Genomic DNA, 20075 nt, shown 5'->3' with positions numbered 1-20075 from the left:
TAGGTGAGCAGAGTCCAAGGAGTCGGCGCACAGAAATCAAGGTAGGTGAGCAGAGTCCAAGGAGTCGGTGGGTCTGGCGCACAGGAATCAAGGTAGGTGAGCAAAGTCCAAGGAGTCGGTGGGTCTGGCGCACAGGAAACAAGGTAGGTGAGCAAAGTCCAAGTAGTCGGCTGGTCTGGCGCACAGGAATCAAGGTAGGTGAGCAGAGTCCAAGGAGTCGGCGCACAGGAATCAAGGTAGATGAGCAGAGTCCAAGGAGTCGGCGGGTCTGACGCACAGTAATCAAGGTAGGTGAGCAGAGTCCAAGGAGTCTTGGACTCTGCTACACTGAGTCTCGGGTAGAGACTGGGAAACTGGGAAAAGAGTTTGTGTCCCAGGCTAAAGGAGCACAAGTCAGCAGAGGTAGTCGGTCGGACTAGCCAGCTCCGTGACAGGAATTAAGGTAGGTGAGCAGAGTCCAAGGAATAACCGGGTCTGGTGCACAGGAATCAAGGTAGGTGAGCAGAGTCCAAGGAATAGCCGGGTCTGGTGCACAGGAATTAAGGTAATTAAATTCACAAGGCTGTTAGTAGAGGAAGCACAATAACTGAGCAATGTTCAGTGCTTGGTTTTAAACTTGTTTTCTGAAGAACGCCACACCCCCTGGCGTGATGTCACCTAAGCGTGTTCCCCGCAATTACTGAGTGGGGACGCGTAAAGTTGAGTGAGGGCGCCCGCCCCTCCCAGCTGCAGCCATGCGGAATGCAGAGGAGACGGAGAGGACCGAAGACGCAGTGCTGGACCCTGAACCTGCGATAAGCGGGTACTCAGGTGAGTCACTGCGTCGGGGTCTGGTGTACGGACCCTGACAATGTGTAAATGCTATGTCCATGTTTAATACTATCTTCATGCGAAATGCTATGTGCATGTTTAATGTTATGTCCATGTGTAATGCTATGTCCTTGTGTACTTCTATGTCCACATGTGGTGCTATATCCATGTTTAATGCTATATCCATGTTTATTGCTATATCCATGTTTAATGCTATCTCCATGTGTAATGCCATGTCCATGTTTAATCCAATGTACATGTTTAATGCTACCTCCATGTGTATTGTTATCTTTATGTGTAATGCTATGTCGATTGGTAACGCTATGTCCATGTGTAATGCTATGTCCATATTTAATGCTTTGTTCATGTGTAATGCTATGTCCATGTTTACTGCTTTGTCCATGTTTAATGTTATGTCTATGTATAATGCTATGTCCTTGTGTAGTGCTTTCTCCATATGTAGTGCTATATCAATGTGTATTTCTATATCCATGTTCATTGGTATCTCAATATTTAATGCTACCTCCATGTGTAATGCTACGTCCATGTGTAATGCTATGTCTATGAGAAGTGCCATGTCCATGTTTAATGCTATGTCTATATTTGTCAGTTACTTTTTGCCATATCTTCTCTACAGGTATAAATACACAGTTAACCTCTTAGTGTCCAGAGGGAAGGACAATCTTTCAAGCCATGGTTCCCCAGAGGTTTCCCCTAATGGGGTTTTTCCTCTCCTGTGTGCTGAAAGGTGACTCTACGTGAGTCCAGAGGTGTGCAGGTGTGCAGAGTCCAAGGAGTCGGCGGGCCTGACGCACAGGAATCAAGGTAGGTGAGCAGAGTCCAAGGAGTCGGCGCAGAGGAATCAAGGTAGGTGACAGAATCCAAGTAGTCGGCAGGTCTAGTGCCCAGGAATCCAAGGAGTCGGCGTTTCTGGCGCACAGGAAACAAGGTATTCGAGCAGAGTCCAAGGGTCTGGCGCACAGGAATCAAGGTAGGTGACAGAATCCAAGGAGTCGGCGTTTCTGGCGCAGAGGAAACAAGGTAGGTGAGCAGAGTCCAAGGAGTCGGCGGGCCTGGCGCGCAGAAATCAAGGTAGGTGAGCAGAGTCCAAGGAGTCGGCGGGTCTGGCGCACAGGAATCAAGGTAGGTGAGCAGAATCCAGGGTCTGGAGCACAGCTACCAAGGTAGGTGAGCAGAGTCCAACGAGTCAGGATGTCTGGCGCACAGGAAACAAGGTAGTCGAGCAGAGTCCAAGGGTCTGGTGCACAGGAATCAAGGTAGGTGAGCAGAGTCCAAGGTGTCTGTGGGGTTTGGCGCACAAGAATCAAGGTAGGTGAGCAGAATCCAAGGAGTCGACGCACAGGAATTAAGGTAGGTGAGCAGAGTCCTAGGAGTCGGTGAGTCTGGCGCATGGGAATCAAGGTATGTGACAGAATCCAAGGAGTTGGCGGCTCTGGCACACAAGAATCAAGGTAGGTGAGCAGAGTCCAAGGAGTCGGCGGATCTGGCACACAGGAATAAAGGTAGGTGAGCAGAGTCCAAGGAGTCGGCGGGCCTGGCGCGCAGGAATCAAGGTAGGTGAGCAGAGTCCAAGGAGTCGGCGGGTCTGGCGCACAGGAATCAAGGTAGGTGTGCAGAGTCCAAGGAGTTGGTGGGTCTGGCGCACAGGAATCAAGGTAGGTGACAGAATCCAAGTAGTCGGCGGGTCTGGCGCACAGGAATCAAGGTAGGTGTGCAGAGTCCAAGGAGTCGGTGGGTTTGGCGCACAGGAATCAAGGTAGGTGAGCAGAGTCCAAGGAGTCGGCGGGTCTGGCGCACAGGAATTAAGGTAGGTGAGCAGAGTCCAAGGAGTCGGCGGGTCTGGCACACAGGAATCAAGGTAGGTGAGCAGAGTCCAAAGAGTCGGCGTTTCTGGCGCACAGGAAACAAGGTATTCGAGCAGAGTCCAAGGGTCTGGCGCACAGGAATCAAGGTATGTGTGCAGAGTCCAAGGAGTCGACGCACAGGAATTAAGGTAGGTGAGCAGAGTCCAAGGAGTCGGTGGGTCTGGCGCACAGGAATCAAGGTAGGTGAGCAGAATCCAAGCAGTCGATGCACAGGAATTAAGGTAGGTGAGCAGAATCCTAGGAGTCGGTGAGTCGACGCACAGGAATTAAGGTAGGTGAGCAGAGTCCAAGGAATCGGTGGGTCTGGCGCACAGGAATTAAGGTAGGTGACAGAATCCAAGGAGTCGGCGGGTCTGGCGCACAGGAATCAAGGTAGGTGAGCAGAGTCCAAGGAGTCGACGCACAGGAATTAAGGTAGGTGAGCAGAGTCCAAGGAATCGGTGGGTCTGGCGCACAGGAATTAAGGTAGGTGACAGAATCCAAGGAGTCGGCGGGTCTGGCGCACAGGAATCAAGGTAGGTGAGCAGAGTCCAAGGAGTCGGCGGGTCTGGCACACAGGAATCAAGGTAGGTGAGCAGAGTCCAAGGAGTCGGCGGGCCTGGCGCACAGGAATCAAGGTAGGTGAGCAGAGTCCAAGGAGTCGGCGGGTCTGGCGCACAGGAATCAAGGTAGGTGAGCAGAATCCAAGCAGTCGATGCACATGAATTAAGGTAGGTGAGCAGAGTCCTAGGAGTCGGTGAGTCTGGCGCATGGGAATTAAGGTAGGTGACAGAATCCAAGGAGTTGGCGGCTCTGGCACACTGGAATCAAGTTAGGTGAGCAGAGTCCAAGGAGTCGGCGGGCCTGACGCACAGGAATCAAGGTAGGTGAGCAGAGTCCAAGGAGTCGGCGCAGAGGAATCAAGGTAGGTGACAGAATCCAAGTAGTCGGCAGGTCTAGTGCCCAGGAATCCAAGGAGTCGGCGTTTCTGGCGCACAGGAAACAAGGTATTCGAGCAGAGTCCAAGGGTCTGGCACACAGGAATCAAGGTAGGTGTGCAGAGTCCAAGGAGTCGGTGGGTCTGGCGCACAGGAATCAAGGTAGGTGACAGAATCCAAGGAGTCGGCGTTTCTGGCGCAGAGGAAACAAGGTAGGTGAGCAGAGTCCAAGGAGTCGGCGGGCCTGGCGCGCAGAAATCAAGGTAGGTGAGCAGAGTCCAAGGAGTCGGCGGGTCTGGCGCACAGGAATCAAGGTAGGTGAGCAGAATCCAGGGTCTGGAACACAGCTACCAAGGTAGGTGAGCAGAGTCCAACGAGTCAGCATGTCTGGCGCGCAGGAAACAAGGTAGTCGAGCAGAGTCCAAGGGTCTGGTGCACAGGAATCAAGGTAGGTGAGCAGAGTCCAAGGTGTCGGTGGGGTTTGGCGCACAAGAATCAAGGTAGGTGAGCAGAATCCAAGGAGTCGACGCACAGGAATTAAGGTAGGTGAGCAGAGTCCTAGGAGTCGGTGAGTCTGGCGCATGGGAATCAAGGTATGTGACAGAATCCAAGGAGTTGGCGGCTCTGGCGCACAAGAATCAAGGTAGGTGAGCAGAGTCCAAGGAGTCGGCGGGCCTGGCGCGCAGGAATCAAGGTAGGTGAGCAGAGTCCAAGGAGTCGGCGGGTTTGGCGCACAGGAATCAAGGTAGGTGTGCAGAGTCCAAGGAGTCGGTGGGTCTGGCGCACAGGAATCAAGGTAGGTGACAGAATCCAAGGAGTCGGCGGGTCTGGCGCACAGGAATCAAGGTAGGTGTGCAGAGTCCAAGGAGTCGGTGGTTCTGGCGCACAGGAATCAAGGTAGGTGAGCAGAGTCCAAGGAGTCGGCGGGTCTGGCGCACAGGAATTAAGGTAGGTGAGCAGAGTCCAAAGAGTCGGTGGGTCTGGCGCAGAGGAATCAAGGTAGGTGACAGAATCCAAGGAGTCGGCGGGTCTGGCACACAGGAATCAAGGTAGGTGAGCAGAGTCCAAGGAGTCGGCGGGTCTGGCACACAGGAATCAAGGTAGGTGAGCAGAGTCCAAGGAGTCGGCGTTTCTGGCGCACAGGAAACAAGGTATTCGAGCAGAGTCCAAGGGTCTGGCGCACAGGAATCAAGGTATGTGTGCAGAGTCCAAGGAGTCGACGCACAGGAATTAAGGTAGGTGAGCAGAGTCCAAGGAGTCGGTGGGTCTGGCGCACAGGAATCAAGGTAGGTGAGCAGAATCCAAGCAGTCGATGCACAGGAATTAAGGTAGGTGAGCAGAATCCTAGGAGTCGGTGAGTCTGGCGCATGGGAATTAAGGTAGGTGACAGAATCCAAGGAGTTGGCGGCTCTGGCACACTGGAATCAAGGTAGGTGAGCAGAGTCCAAGGAGTCGGCGGGCCTGACGCACAGGAATCAAGGTGGGTGAGCAGAGTCCAAGGAGTCGGGGCAGAGGAATCAAGGTAGGTGACAGAATCCAAGTAGTCGGTAGGTCTGGTGCCCAGGAATCAAGGTAGGTGAGCAGAGTCCAAGGAGTCGGCGTTTCTGGCGCACAGGAAACAAGCTATTCGAGCAGAGTCCAAGGGTCTGGCGCACAGGAATCAAGGTAGGTGTGCAGAGTCCAAGGAGTCGACGCACAGGAATTAAGGTAGGTGAGCAGAGTCCAAGGAGTCGGTGGGTCTGGCGCACAGGAATCAAGGTAGGTGACAGAATCCAAGGAGTCGGCGGGTCTGGCGCACAGGAATCAAGGTAGGTGAGCAGAGTCCAAGGAGTCGGCGGGTCTGGCACACAGGAATCAAGGTAGGTGAGCAGAGTCCAAGGAGTCGGCGGGTCTGGCACACAGGAATCAAGGTGGGTGAGCAGAGTCCAAGGAGTCGGCGGACCTGGCACGCAGGAATCAAGGTAGGTGAGCAGAGTCCAAGGAGTCGGCGTTTCTGGCGCACAGGAAACAAGGTATTCGAGCAGAGTCCAAGGGTCTGGCGCACAGGAATCAAGGTATGTGTGCAGAGTCCAAGGAGTCGACGCACAGGAATTAAGGTAGGTGAGCAGAGTCCAAGAAGTCGGTGGGTCTGGCGCACAGGAATCAAGGTAGGTGACAGAATCCAAGGAGTCGGCGGGTCTGGGGCACAGGAATCAAGGTAGGTGAGCAGAGTCCAAGGAGTCGGCGTGTCTGGCACACAGGAATCAAGGTAGGTGAGCAGAGTCCAAGGAGTCGGCGTTTCTGGCGCACAGGAAACAAGGTATTCGAGCAGAGTCCAAGGGTCTGGCGCACAGGAATCAAGGTATGTGTGCAGAGTCCAAGGAGTCGACGCACAGGAATTAAGGTAGGTGAGCAGAGTCCAAGAAGTCGGTGGGTCTGGCGCACAGGAATCAAGGTAGGTGACAGAATCCAAGGAGTCGGCGGGTCTGGGGCACAGGAATCAAGGTAGGTGAGCAGAGTCCAAGGAGTCGGCGGGTCTGGCACACAGGAATCAAGGTAGGTGAGCAGAATCCAAGGAGTCGGCGGGCCTGGCGCGCAGGAATCAAGGTAGGTGAGCAGAGTCCAAGGAGTCGGCGGGTCTGGCACACAGGAATCAAGGTAGGTGAGCAGAATCCAAGGAGTCGGCGGGCCTGGCGTGCAGGAATCAAGGTAGGTGAGCAGAGTCCAAGGAGTCGGCGGGTCTGGCGCACAGGAATCAAGGTAGGTGAGCAGAATCCAGGGTCTGGGGCACAGCTACCAAGGTAGGTGAGCAGAGTCCAAGGAGTCGGCGCACAGAAATCAAGGTAGGTGAGCAGAGTCCAAGGAGTCGGTGGGTCTGGCGCACAGGAATCAAGGTAGGTGAGCAAAGTCCAAGGAGTCGGTGGGTCTGGCGCACAGGAAACAAGGTAGGTGAGCAAAGTCCAAGTAGTCGGCTGGTCTGGCGCACAGGAATCAAGGTAGGTGAGCAGAGTCCAAGGAGTCGGCGCACAGGAATCAAGGTAGATGAGCAGAGTCCAAGGAGTCGGCGGGTCTGACGCACAGTAATCAAGGTAGGTGAGCAGAGTCCAAGGAGTCTTGGACTCTGCTACACTGAGTCTCGGGTAGAGACTGGGAAACTGGGAAAAGAGTTTGTGTCCCAGGCTAAAGGAGCACAAGTCAGCAGAGGTAGTCGGTCGGACTAGCCAGCTCCGTGACAGGAATTAAGGTAGGTGAGCAGAGTCCAAGGAATAACCGGGTCTGGTGCACAGGAATCAAGGTAGGTGAGCAGAGTCCAAGGAATAGCCGGGTCTGGTGCACAGGAATTAAGGTAATTAAATTCACAAGGCTGTTAGTAGAGGAAGCACAATAACTGAGCAATGTTCAGTGCTTGGTTTTAAACTTGTTTTCTGAAGAACGCCACACCCCCTGGCGTGATGTCACCTAAGCGTGTTCCCCGCAATTACTGAGTGGGGACGCGTAAAGTTGAGTGAGGGCGCCCGCCCCTCCCAGCTGCAGCCATGCGGAATGCAGAGGAGACGGAGAGGACCGAAGACGCAGTGCTGGACCCTGAACCTGCGATAAGCGGGTACTCAGGTGAGTCACTGCGTCGGGGTCTGGTGTACGGACCCTGACAATGTGTAAATGCTATGTCCATGTTTAATACTATCTTCATGCGAAATGCTATGTGCATGTTTAATGTTATGTCCATGTGTAATGCTATGTCCTTGTGTACTTCTATGTCCACATGTGGTGCTATATCCATGTTTAATGCTATATCCATGTTTATTGCTATATCCATGTTTAATGCTATCTCCATGTGTAATGCCATGTCCATGTTTAATCCAATGTACATGTTTAATGCTACCTCCATGTGTATTGTTATCTTTATGTGTAATGCTATGTCGATTGGTAACGCTATGTCCATGTGTAATGCTATGTCCATATTTAATGCTTTGTTCATGTGTAATGCTATGTCCATGTTTACTGCTTTGTCCATGTTTAATGTTATGTCTATGTATAATGCTATGTCCTTGTGTAGTGCTTTCTCCATATGTAGTGCTATATCAATGTGTATTTCTATATCCATGTTCATTGGTATCTCAATATTTAATGCTACCTCCATGTGTAATGCTACGTCCATGTGTAATGCTATGTCTATGAGAAGTGCCATGTCCATGTTTAATGCTATGTCTATATTTGTCAGTTACTTTTTGCCATATCTTCTCTACAGGTATAAATACACAGTTAACCTCTTAGTGTCCAGAGGGAAGGACAATCTTTCAAGCCATGGTTCCCCAGAGGTTTCCCCTAATGGGGTTTTTCCTCTCCTGTGTGCTGAAAGGTGACTCTACGTGAGTCCAGAGGTAGCTGTCACCATGATCAGCTCTTTGTGGCCTAATTAATTGGACTATTAAATTAATAATAATTAAATGACCATTTTTGTCTGTTGTGGTTTTTGGTACTATTGACTCAAAGTAACTGTAACCATATGTAATAACAAAAATTAACAGAGTTTATCCAGACCAGTGGATGGGGCCCAACCAGTGTGTACGCTAAAGAGCTGCAGGGCTGGCTTCCTTAGGGTTCTTAGCCAGGCATTTCATGCTTTATTAAAAATCACCAATGCACAGGTGTACAAAAAAGGACAATGTATGAATTTAAAAGGTTACAAAGTTGCATCAGTGCGTCTTTTTTCTGATGTAGAGAAGTAGTTTGCATCTCCACACACATCATAGTTAAACATTTAGCATGAGTAATGTTATAAAAATTATAAAACGCCATATTTTTCATATATTTATCTAATCTGTCACTAAATCAGTTAAATTGACAGAACATACCCCCAACAACAATTCAGGTGCCCAGACTTTATATGCATTTTGAGCATTTTAACAGTGCTTTTAAGGTGTATATTGCTGTTTTGGAACTGTTGTTTTTTTACATTTAGTATGTTGGGTTTGTAACTGGAAATGTTAAACAAAGAAGCCAAAAATACTACCCAATCTAGGATATGTCACTAGTGGCTTCAGGACACACATGCCAGGCAGGCATTTGGCCAACTATCACTGCCAAAAATAGCTATAGAAATAAGTTCCTAAACTTTTTTCACCAATGCATCTGTGTTGTTTAGAATTTTTGGCACAGGTTATGTGTTATGGTAGAGAAATCCAGTAAATGTTTTTTAGATTATGGAAATACCTGACGTGCACTTTCATTGTGTATGGAGGAGAGAACATACTCTACATGTCTGGCTGGGTACCTAAGAGCCAGAATGTCTTCACAAAGCACTTTTGTTTTGGGTACACCAATTGGTGGAGGGAAGCTTTTTAGGCTGGAGTGTCATAATCGGAATTATCTACCTGGATTCCAAAGGTACATACATTTCCACTTTCCTATTTTTCCTTCTTGCTACATAATCCAGCACCCACTGATCTTTATACTTTTTTAACCTGTTCCATTGTATAGGCACATAAGCATTCTGGACCTCTGAGGTCTTTTTTTCAACATTTCTTCTACAGGAGAGTGTTGATGCATTGTCATCTTCAAAGAGTTTCTACTGAATCAATGTCCTTGGGGAAGGTTCATATAGGTTATCAGAGAAACATGGAGAAGAGCAACTCTGAATAACTTCACCCTACTGATGGGAATCTCTGAGTGTGGTTTCTCCTACTCTGTAATATAAGTTAAATGCACCGGGCCTTTAAAGTCAGTTGTGGATAAGTTTTCATGTGTGTTCCGATTCACGTTGACACTTCAGACTCCTGTTTCTTCTGCGTACTCTTTGTAAGAGGAGTCACAGCCACCCCAAAGCCTGTACGAAGGACAAAGAACCATTTAAACAAGTGATATTCACGTAAAATGTTACATCTGAAGAATAGACCTATACCTTTCTGAAAACCTTTGTAACTTTACATTGTTTTGTATGTTGCCCAATAAAGTATTGGCTTTGACGTAATAACCCAATATCACCCTTGCAACTGTTGGGCTGAGTAAAAGCACATTATGAAGACTCTCAATGCTCGCTTGACAGTCTTATCACACACATCAGCACTCACTAAATAAGACTGTAAACTAAAAACTAGACTAGATCTAGGCTTTCCTATGTATTGGAGATCTCAGCAAGCACAGACCCTCCCTAATACCCCTCCGGCCAACCTGTGTGACCTTTGGAGGCGTTATTATGTGAAGTGATGTCCTGATACTCCAAGATTACACTCAATACAAGGATGAGGAGGTAGGTTATTTGTCCCTCCTAATTATGTATAAGGCCAGGGCAAAACTAAAGACATAGCTTCATTTAAGGATAAATACCCCTTGAGGGCATACATATAATTACAAGTAAAAAAGAAAAAGGTGCAAGTGCTTGACCTCATATCATGAGAAATAAGAAAATAATGGGGATCAGCTGGTCCCCAATCCTTAAAATCGCCCCTTTCTGTCTGGCAATTCTGCAGAATCTTTATCAATGCATCATGATGTACCTTTTCATGATTGCCAGCAATAAGATAACGCCACATACCGGCATAATACTTCCTACGATAGACACCATGATGATCTCATAGGTCCTGTTTGTATAATCTGCTAAAGAAAGGGCATAAAAAAGTAGTAATTTTTCTCTTCCCATACTGCCTCTCAAAAGTAAGATGCAAATATGACCTTTTACAAAGAAAGAGAATATCGAAGCCCCTGCACTCCTGATTTAAAAAATTACACAGCAAGCCAAGCATAGTCAGAAACCTTTTGGCTCAAAGTCCACTATTTTACATAATTATAAAAAGTTTTATTATGTAAGTGACTTAGCGTACCTTTTAACTCTTCTCAGAACAGCTGAGCTCACGAACATTAATGAAACCTTCGCCTCCTTGAGTACAGGTGACTTAATTCAGACGTGTTGTATTTGAGTGTGTAAGAAAAATAATGTGTTTTAATATTTATGTTAGAATATAACTGATATCTTAAATATAAGGTTGCTGGCAGTTGTGCACCCCCAAACTCATCAGGACATTGGCTCCAGGGATATGTGGCAAACATCGTGGTTATTGTGGACCTTCACAGTAGGCCTTTCGAATATTCGCAGCCGGCTCCAGCTATTGTGGACCTTCACAACATCCCTTTGAATATTCACACCCGGCTCCAGCTATTGTGGACCTTCACAACATCCCTCTGAATATTCGCAGCCGTCTCCAGCTATTGTGGACCTTCACAACATCCTTTCGAATATTCGCAGCCGGCTCCCGCTATTGTGGACCTTCACAACATCCTTTCGAATATTCACAGTAGGCCTTTCACATATTCATAGTCGGCTCCAGTTATTGTGGACTTACGGCCAATGGAAACATGGCAATGGACAACTGAGCAATTTCCATATCTTAACAATGGCCCTTGATTGGATGGAATGGATAACCAAAGACAGAGATAGGCAGAGTCCATAACTTAGTATGGCCAGAAATACTGTATAAGAACAAAAACCTCAGACCATAAAGAGGAGAGGGGAGAACCAGTCAAAAGGATGGTCCAGGAGAGAGAACAAGGATAAAAGGCTACCTATCCCAAGGACTGATTGGTTCCCAAGAAAGAAACTCAAGATATTGCTGTGTGCAGAGGATCCTTGGGGGTGTACTTAGATTGCCGGTGTCCTTTCAAGTCAAGATATCATTGGGACGTTGGTGGTAACTATATTGTTTTACGGTTATATTTTGTATGGTGTTTTCCTCCTTTGTTAATCGGAGTAAGGATTAGTGTTGTCATTATTATATATTGCAGTAGTGTGGTAATTAGTCTGGTTAAGAGGTGTTAATATTACGATAATGTAGTAGAGGTTTGTCAGTGTTACTCGTGTTTGCTTTTGTTGTTGTATTGTAATTCGAGACCATTAATTGCTGTAGTTGAATTTTCCTATTAATATACTCTTAAAATACATATTGCTGTGTGCGTGTGTTTCTTTGCCACCTGTCCCCAAAAGAACGAAAGAATATATATTTGGGTACAAATAGTTATATTTCTTACAGAATTGGCGAGCCAGCCAGGAGGGGCACCAGTGTGGCAGAGGAACACTAGCTCTATAGCCATATAAGACTAATAAGAGTAGTGTGGGTTTTTTTTTTGTGATACTATAGTTTATATAGGAATAGCAATGGAAGGGCTAAATAAGAAGATTGCTAAGGTTAAAAATTCTGGTGACTTGATCAAGTGTATGCAGGGGTCAATGGATCCATGGTATCAAGTAAGGGATTATATGGCCCAAGCAATAAAAGATAAGAGTATGTCTGAAAAGAAAGGAAGAAGGGCATTGGTATTTTCTGCATGCTGGATCGCAGGGAACTCTAAGGCCTACTTAGAACAAAATAAAAAATTTGAAAATGAGATTAGTAGCCTGCAGCAATTAGTTAAAACCTTATCCTTAGAAAAGGAGGAATTGTTAAAAAAATGTAGTCTATATGAACAATTGGCGAGTGAGAGTAAAACACTTAGGGACAGTATTGAAACCCTTAAAATTGCCGCTAGCACTGCATCTGCTATGTGTATAAGACAGCAGAATACAATTCAAGAGAATAGTAATTTGCGCAAGGAGAATGAACAACTTTTGGCCAGACTGAGGGATGCACAAGGGGCAATTCGCTCACTATCTATTTCCTATAGCAATCATAAGACTGATCATTCTAAATGTCAGGTTGAAATTGAAGATTTGAAAGAGCAATTGGGGAGGAGGCATGCTGTTGTTGCCGCTTTTAATGTACCTGATGTGGATAAAGGAGATTTATGTAACATAGATTGGGAACACTTAGAAAATAATAACTATAATGATTTAAGTACTGGGTATGCCCCTATGGCACCTGTATCAGTACACATTAAGACAGACAGCAATGGTGAAGAGATGGGTAGAACTAGAATAGAAAATCCACTGTCAAGTACTGATGTAGCAACACTGAGTAGGGAGCTAGGGCCTATAAGAATTACAGACGATCCTTTGGATACTATGCTTCGTATTCAGACATTTCAAAAGGTGCATACTGAGCTTAGAGAGGACTGTGAAGTTTTTGATGTGGTAGTGAGTAGTCTAGATCCCGGGATTAAGGCAAGTGTACCCGGCTCTATGTATAGGAGCCCTCGGTCATTAGTCAACCTCATAAATGCTATTATGGAAGTTTTGGGATGGGATATAGGACACACTCATACAGCATTTGTAAACTGTACACAGAGAAGGGGAGAGCCCATCCAAGCCTTTTCAGACCGTCTGTATGCAATTTATAGTTTAACTACTCAAAGTCCTAGAGAGGCTGATATAGAGGATGAAGTATTTAAGTGTGCACTTATTAAACAGTCACTTCCAGACATATACCGCCTTGTAGGTCTGACCGTAAATTCAGCTAAACCTTACTTGGAAATTATGGACTGCCTGAGAAGGGCAGAACTTATAATTCGGGAACAACAAAGAAAGAGAGATGGCAGAGTATCAGCTGTAGAGGGCCCCCCACCTCTCAGAAAACAAAATATAGTTTATAGACCCACTTCATTTAATGGACATGTTAGCAGAAATGGAGTATTTAAGTGTTATGCATGTGGTCAGCTGGGTCACCTTGCAAAAAACTGTCCCGCGCCCAAATCAACCACACTTGATTCACAGAACAATCAGGCTATGACAGAATTATGTCAAAGAATGGCTGAGATTCAAAACGAGATTGATAAATTAAAGGCAGTTCGTGTTACTGAAAACATAACCCATACCCAAGCATAGGGATTAGTGGCCTCCGTCATGCCTGTAGTAAGGTTCAGGCGTGATGGGTGGAATCGCCCTGTAATTCAAGCAGCTGTTGAAGGAGGCCCACAGCAATCGATGTTAGTAGACACAGGCGCTTCTGTATCCATCATTCATACCTTACAACCCCAAACACATCCCTTATCTACAGGACAACCAATGACTCTAGAAGCCTTTCAAGGATCCCCTGCTAAAGCATACCATGCTCACACAACTAAGCTATGGGTCGCCAACTCAGCATTTGATCTAAAGGCCATGTTAATGTCTTTACCTAATAACATGTCAATACTGGGATCTGACTTCCTAACACAACATGGGGCAATTATAGATTATGTTAATAACAAAGTATGGTTTAAGGAAAAAGGCGAGCACTATGTCATCTCTGATTCCCATGCTATTTGTGCAATAAAGAAACCAGAATTCCTGGCACTGCCAACTCATACAGATCCAAGGGTATCACAGATAATTCAGGATTATGAGCAAGCGTTTGGTAAACATAAACATGATTGTGGGAAGCTTGAGGGTGAAGAATATATCTCAGGGCGGGCACACGAGGCACAAAAACAATACCCTCTTCCTAGGGGAAGTGAACCCTATATAGCACAGACAATAGAATCGTTACTACAACAGGGTGTATTAAGAGAATGTGAGTCTATAACTAATTCCCCTATTTGGCCTGTAGAAAAACCTGATGGTAGTTGGCGATTAACTATTGATTATCGTAAATTAAATTCTATCACCCCTGCCTGTGCCCCAGTTGTCAGAGAAACCCCTACTCTACTTTCACGCATTCCCCCTCATACAAAGTTCTTTTCAACATTGGATATTTGCAATGGATTCTGGAGTGTTCCCTTACAGCAGACATCACAGTACAAATTTGCATTCATGTGGAAAGACAGACAGTACACTTGGACATGCCTTCCACAAGGATTTCATAATTCACCAACAATCTTCCACAAGAGGATGGCAGCAGTATTAACTAAATTTTCACAACCAGAAAAAATATTGCAATATGTGGATGACATACTGTTAGCGACTGAGACTGAAGAGGAGCACTTGTGTTTGCTAAAGGAACTATTAAACATTCTTTCTACTGCTGGACTTAAGGTAAATCCGAAGAAATGTCAACTTATGCAGCACTCTGTTACCTTCCTTGGCATGAGTATTACACCTGATGGAAAGATGCCAGACAACCATAAAGTGGACATCATCCAGAGACTAAATTTACCAATATCAAAATCAGCCCTACGATCATTTCTAGGATTAGTCCAGTACCAAAGAGACTTCATACCATACTTTGCTGACAAAGCCAGACCCTTGTATGATCTATTAAAAAAGGAAGTACCAGAGGATGATATACGACAAGAATGGACTGACGTACACACCCAAGCATTCAACGCGTTAAAGCAAGCTGTCATGGAAGCCACAGCGTTACTCCCAACAGACCACAGTAAGGCATTTCACTTGGAGGTTGCTGCTACAGATAAAGCTCTAGCTGCTGTGTTGTGTCAAGAAAAGCAGGGCAAATTGCGGCCCATTGCATATGCTTCTAGAGTGCTGAGCCCTGTAGAAATGAAATACACTGCTTGTGAACGTCACTTACTTGCAACTTTCTGGGCTATGGAACATTTTACTTATATCACAGGACTTCAGCGGATAACCCTTCACAGCCCCCATACACCACTGAATTTGCTGCTGAAACCAGGTAACACAACACTGTCTTCAGCACGATTGTCTCGTTGGACATTAATGCTAATGCAAAGGGACATGGACGTTACTGCCAAACAAACTACTCTTTTGCCAGCTCTTCTGCTGTACCAAGGAGAACCACACGAATGTCCTCTTCCTCCTACTCTCAACTTACCCTCAAACCCTCTCTCTGACACTCCGGTCCATGGGATAAATGTTTATTGTGATGGATCATCTTATCATGATGATGGAATGGCATTTACTGGGTTTGCCCTTGTCCTGCCTGATAAGAATATTTTGCATAAATGTTTACCTCATTCATCCCAATATGCAGAACTTGCAGCAATTGCCTGCACCTTAGAAGTATGTGGCCAAGAAGCCATTAATATCTATAGTGACAGTGCGTACGTGGTGAACACACTCACAATGTTACCATTATATGTGACTAATGGATTTACATCTTCTGATGGAAGACCATTGGTACATTCAAAACTACTAAGTTATATATGGGACTTGCTCAAGGCTCGAAAGCAACCATGTTGTTTAATTAAGGTCAAAGGTCATTCGAAGGGATCTATTCATGCTGACAAAAACAGTCTGGCAGATAAATGCGCAAAAAGGGCAGCAAGACAGGCTGAATTATGGGCCCCTCCATGTGCTCCAGAGGTTTTGGCACTGAAGGACGCAACCCCACCTGATTTGCTTTCTTTACAAAAATCATATTCCCCTTATGTAGTTGTTAGGGAATGGCACTTGGCAGGGAAGCCGTTACCTTCTCCCACAGAATGGGCAATCCACACCATTTTGTCACCGGGTGATTCCCATAACCAAATCTTAATGTACCAAGGAGATTTGCCCTTCCCAGTATTTTGTGCACCTCCCGAATGTTCAGATGAATTTTTCCAATTGTTTCATTCACATCCTGTGGGTGGACATTACTCCGTTGATAAGACCTTAAGCAAATTACTTCAGTCGGTGTGGTGGCCATCTATTAAACAAGATGTATATTTAAAATGCTCTTCTTGCCTGCCCTGCCTTCAAGTCAATCCTCCAGCCTCTGTAAACAGATCCCTGTTGCGTACTGCTCCACCCCCTAATGGCCCATGGACCCAAATTCAGGTAGATTTCATTGGCCCACTACCAAAGACACCCGGAGGATACTGTTACTGCCTTGTAGTCATAGATGTATTCACAAAGTGGATTGAAGCATTCCCAACTAGAAATCAAACAGCTCTTACAGCTGCAAAGATTTTACTGTGTGAGTTGTTCTCAAGGTGGGGATTACCTGAAGTAGTAGCAAGTGATAGAGGATCATCATTTACAGGGCAGATATTTTCACAGTTGCAAAAATTGTTAGATATCAAGCATGAGTTACATATTGCATACCATCCTCAATCTTCTGGAGCTGTAGAAAGGGGAAATCGTACTCTTAAAACCATGCTCACAAAGTTTTGTTCCAACAAACCCACAGCATGGGTTAAAACCTTACCTCTGTGCCTAATGGCTATCAGATCTACTCAGCATACAACCACACGAGTTAGTCCTTACCAAGCTATGACGGGGAGACTTATGAGAATGCCTGGACACTTATTATTGCCTTCTGCAAACCCTAATCTACAAGGTGCCATTACAGAAACCTGGGTTAAAAATATGGCAGAGCATATTACCGAAGTAAACATGTTTGTTGCTCAGAATATTGGTCATTCAAAAAGCCAAATAAAAAAATATTTTGACAAGAAGGTGAGACCCTTTGAGTACAGTGTTGGGGACCTCATCATGGTTAGAGACTTTGGTAAAAAGGAACATTCCTTCACCCCTATATGGAAGGGTCCATTCAGCATTGTAGATAAAGCTAGCCCTGCTACATATATGGTGAAAACAGTGGGAAACAAAGGGAAAATCATCTTAAAGTGGTACCATATTAATCAGCTGAAAAACATATAATCTAACATTAATGGATCCTGTTTTTGTTTACAGAAAGCGATCAAAAACATTGAACGGACAAGTGTAATTTAGAGGGATCATTACACTCTGTTTCATTCACCCTCTAGGTGGGGACTGTAAGAAAAATAATGTGTTTTAATATTTATGTTAGAATATAACTGATATCTTAAATATAAGGTTGCTGGCAGTTGTGCACCCCCAAACTCATCAGGACATTGGCTCCAGGGATATGTGGCAAACATCGTGGTTATTGTGGACCTTCACAGTAGGCCTTTCGAATATTCGCAGCCGGCTCCAGCTATTGTGGACCTTCACAACATCCCTTTGAATATTCACACCCGGCTCCAGCTATTGTGGACCTTCACAACATCCCTCTGAATATTCGCAGCCGTCTCCAGCTATTGTGGACCTTCACAACATCCTTTCGAATATTCGCAGCCGGCTCCCGCTATTGTGGACCTTCACAACATCCTTTCGAATATTCACAGTAGGCCTTTCACATATTCATAGTCGGCTCCAGTTATTGTGGACTTACGGCCAATGGAAACATGGCAATGGACAACTGAGCAATTTCCATATCTTAACAATGGCCCTTGATTGGATGGAATGGATAACCAAAGACAGAGATAGGCAGAGTCCATAACTTAGTATGGCCAGAAATACTGTATAAGAACAAAAACCTCAGACCATAAAGAGGAGAGGGGAGAACCAGTCAAAAGGATGGTCCAGGAGAGAGAACAAGGATAAAAGGCTACCTATCCCAAGGACTGATTGGTTCCCAAGAAAGAAACTCAAGATATTGCTGTGTGCAGAGGATCCTTGGGGGTGTACTTAGATTGCCGGTGTCCTTTCAAGTCAAGATATCATTGGGACGTTGGTGGTAACTATATTGTTTTACGGTTATATTTTGTATGGTGTTTTCCTCCTTTGTTAATCGGAGTAAGGATTAGTGTTGTCATTATTATATATTGCAGTAGTGTGGTAATTAGTCTGGTTAAGAGGTGTTAATATTACGATAATGTAGTAGAGGTTTGTCAGTGTTACTCGTGTTTGCTTTTGTTGTTGTATTGTAATTCGAGACCATTAATTGCTGTAGTTGAATTTTCCTATTAATATACTCTTAAAATACATATTGCTGTGTGCGTGTGTTTCTTTGCCACCTGTCCCCAAAAGAACGAAAGAATATATATTTGGGTACAAATAGTTATATTTCTTACAAGTGCCAAGCTAGTTCCCAGGTGTCTATATAACTTATTATTAAAATGAATCAATCCTTGGTTAAGCCTCTACTACTTCATCTGAAAGGCTGTGCCATGTATCAACCACCCACTCAGTAAAACTCCTGTGTGTTATGTTTTGGTACTAGCTTTCTAGAATGTTGCCCAAATTTTGATCTTTCTCTCTTAAGCATTTAATATTTCAGCCCACAAAGAGAAAATTGATTAAATTAATAAATTGAATCCTCCCATCACACTATTTGCACCTTTTGAAACAACAAATGAAACCCCTTATAATGGTTAATAATGATATAAGCAACCCTTCTTTCATCACAGTGACAACGAATGTGTTTTTTTACGCATTGGAATTATATTGACCTTCAAGTGTTCTATGATATAGGCCGTGCATATAGACAATAAAGTCACGCAAACGAGAACACCTAAATAATATCACTAATGATTCCAATACTCCAGTAAGTTAACACTTTCAGGCTTGTAATTCAGGTAACTTAAAATATTTTTCTTGAATTTATTGATTGCATTCACAGAAGCCCCAGAGGATGAACACAGAATATGACCTAAACTGTTTCTTTTTACAAATTGTGATACATGATAAATTATGATATTATTTTAATTAATTATGCACAATTTAATTATGTCATTAACAAAAAGTTTTTAACTGTCTTTATTGTATGGTCTCCATACATCTTTGCTTATACTCCATTTATCTTTGCTTTTACTCCATTTTTGGTTCAAGCTGCCGTTTACTACTGTATAAAAGCAAAGATCGAGAACAGCATCCCGAAGATTAGCTCCTCCTCTTCGTTCTGTTCTTCTTCGTTCCGAACCTGATTTAACATCTGAAAAACTTTATTGTCATTTTACAAACATGCACATTGAGCCGGGAAATCGGAAGAACGGCACAACGTGTGGACGTAATCACCGGCTCTGGACTAAGCTATTTTATTGAATAAATCCACAATGAATATACTCGTTAATTAGATAAGAGCAGACATGCTTCATTATAAAGTGACATGAATTACAGAAACATAGCAATGGAAACTACAGAGATGATAAAATATAAAAAATAAAAATATGGTGCAAATAGCCTTAAAGATATTTATGTGGAATGCGATCAGGGCCGGCCTTAGGGGTGTGCGACCGCACAGGGCGCCATGGCAACAGGGGCGCCTGCCCGGGACTTATATCAAAACATTGTTTTTTTTTGTTTTTAAACTTTATTTAACATCCTTCATGTTAAATAACGTTAAAAAACCCCCCAAAAACAATGCTTTAATATAAGTCCCGGGCAGGGGCACCGATCGGTTGCTCATGAAGTTTTCAGCAACCGCTCTGCGCCACTTACTCTCCGTGACTCCGTCGCGGTGCCGGCATTTCATGTTGAGCGCCGGAATATGTCGTCATATTCGGGCGCTCAACATGAAATGCCGGCACCACGGGAAGACGGATGCCTCCCGCTCCCACCTCAGGACTCCGGCAACAAGGTAAGGGAGGATAATGAGAAGTAGGGAGAGGGAGTAGATAGTTAGAAGGGGCAGGGGGGATAGTGAGAAGGTCAGAAGGGAGGGGTAGTGAGAAGGGGCGCCAGAGTAGTAGTCCACACAGGGCGCCAGAACACTTAAGGCCGGCTCTGGATGCCCCCACACAAATGACACATCATTAGCATCAGTGCAATATGGATCAGAGCGACGTAACTGAACTCACTGTATTTTATTTTTTTTTCCAAATAATTTCCAGAAATAAGAATAACCGTTTTTTGTTTTACTATTTCCCCTTGTTGGAAGAGGGAGAAACTGTTTCCCTGCGATCCTCCTGCACTGATCCACAAGCAACTCTTCAT

This window comes from Spea bombifrons, chromosome 1 (assembly GCF_027358695.1).
Source record: "Spea bombifrons isolate aSpeBom1 chromosome 1, aSpeBom1.2.pri, whole genome shotgun sequence".
NCBI lineage: Eukaryota > Metazoa > Chordata > Amphibia > Anura > Pelobatidae > Spea > Spea bombifrons.
Note: the sequence above shows the minus strand (reverse complement) of the source record.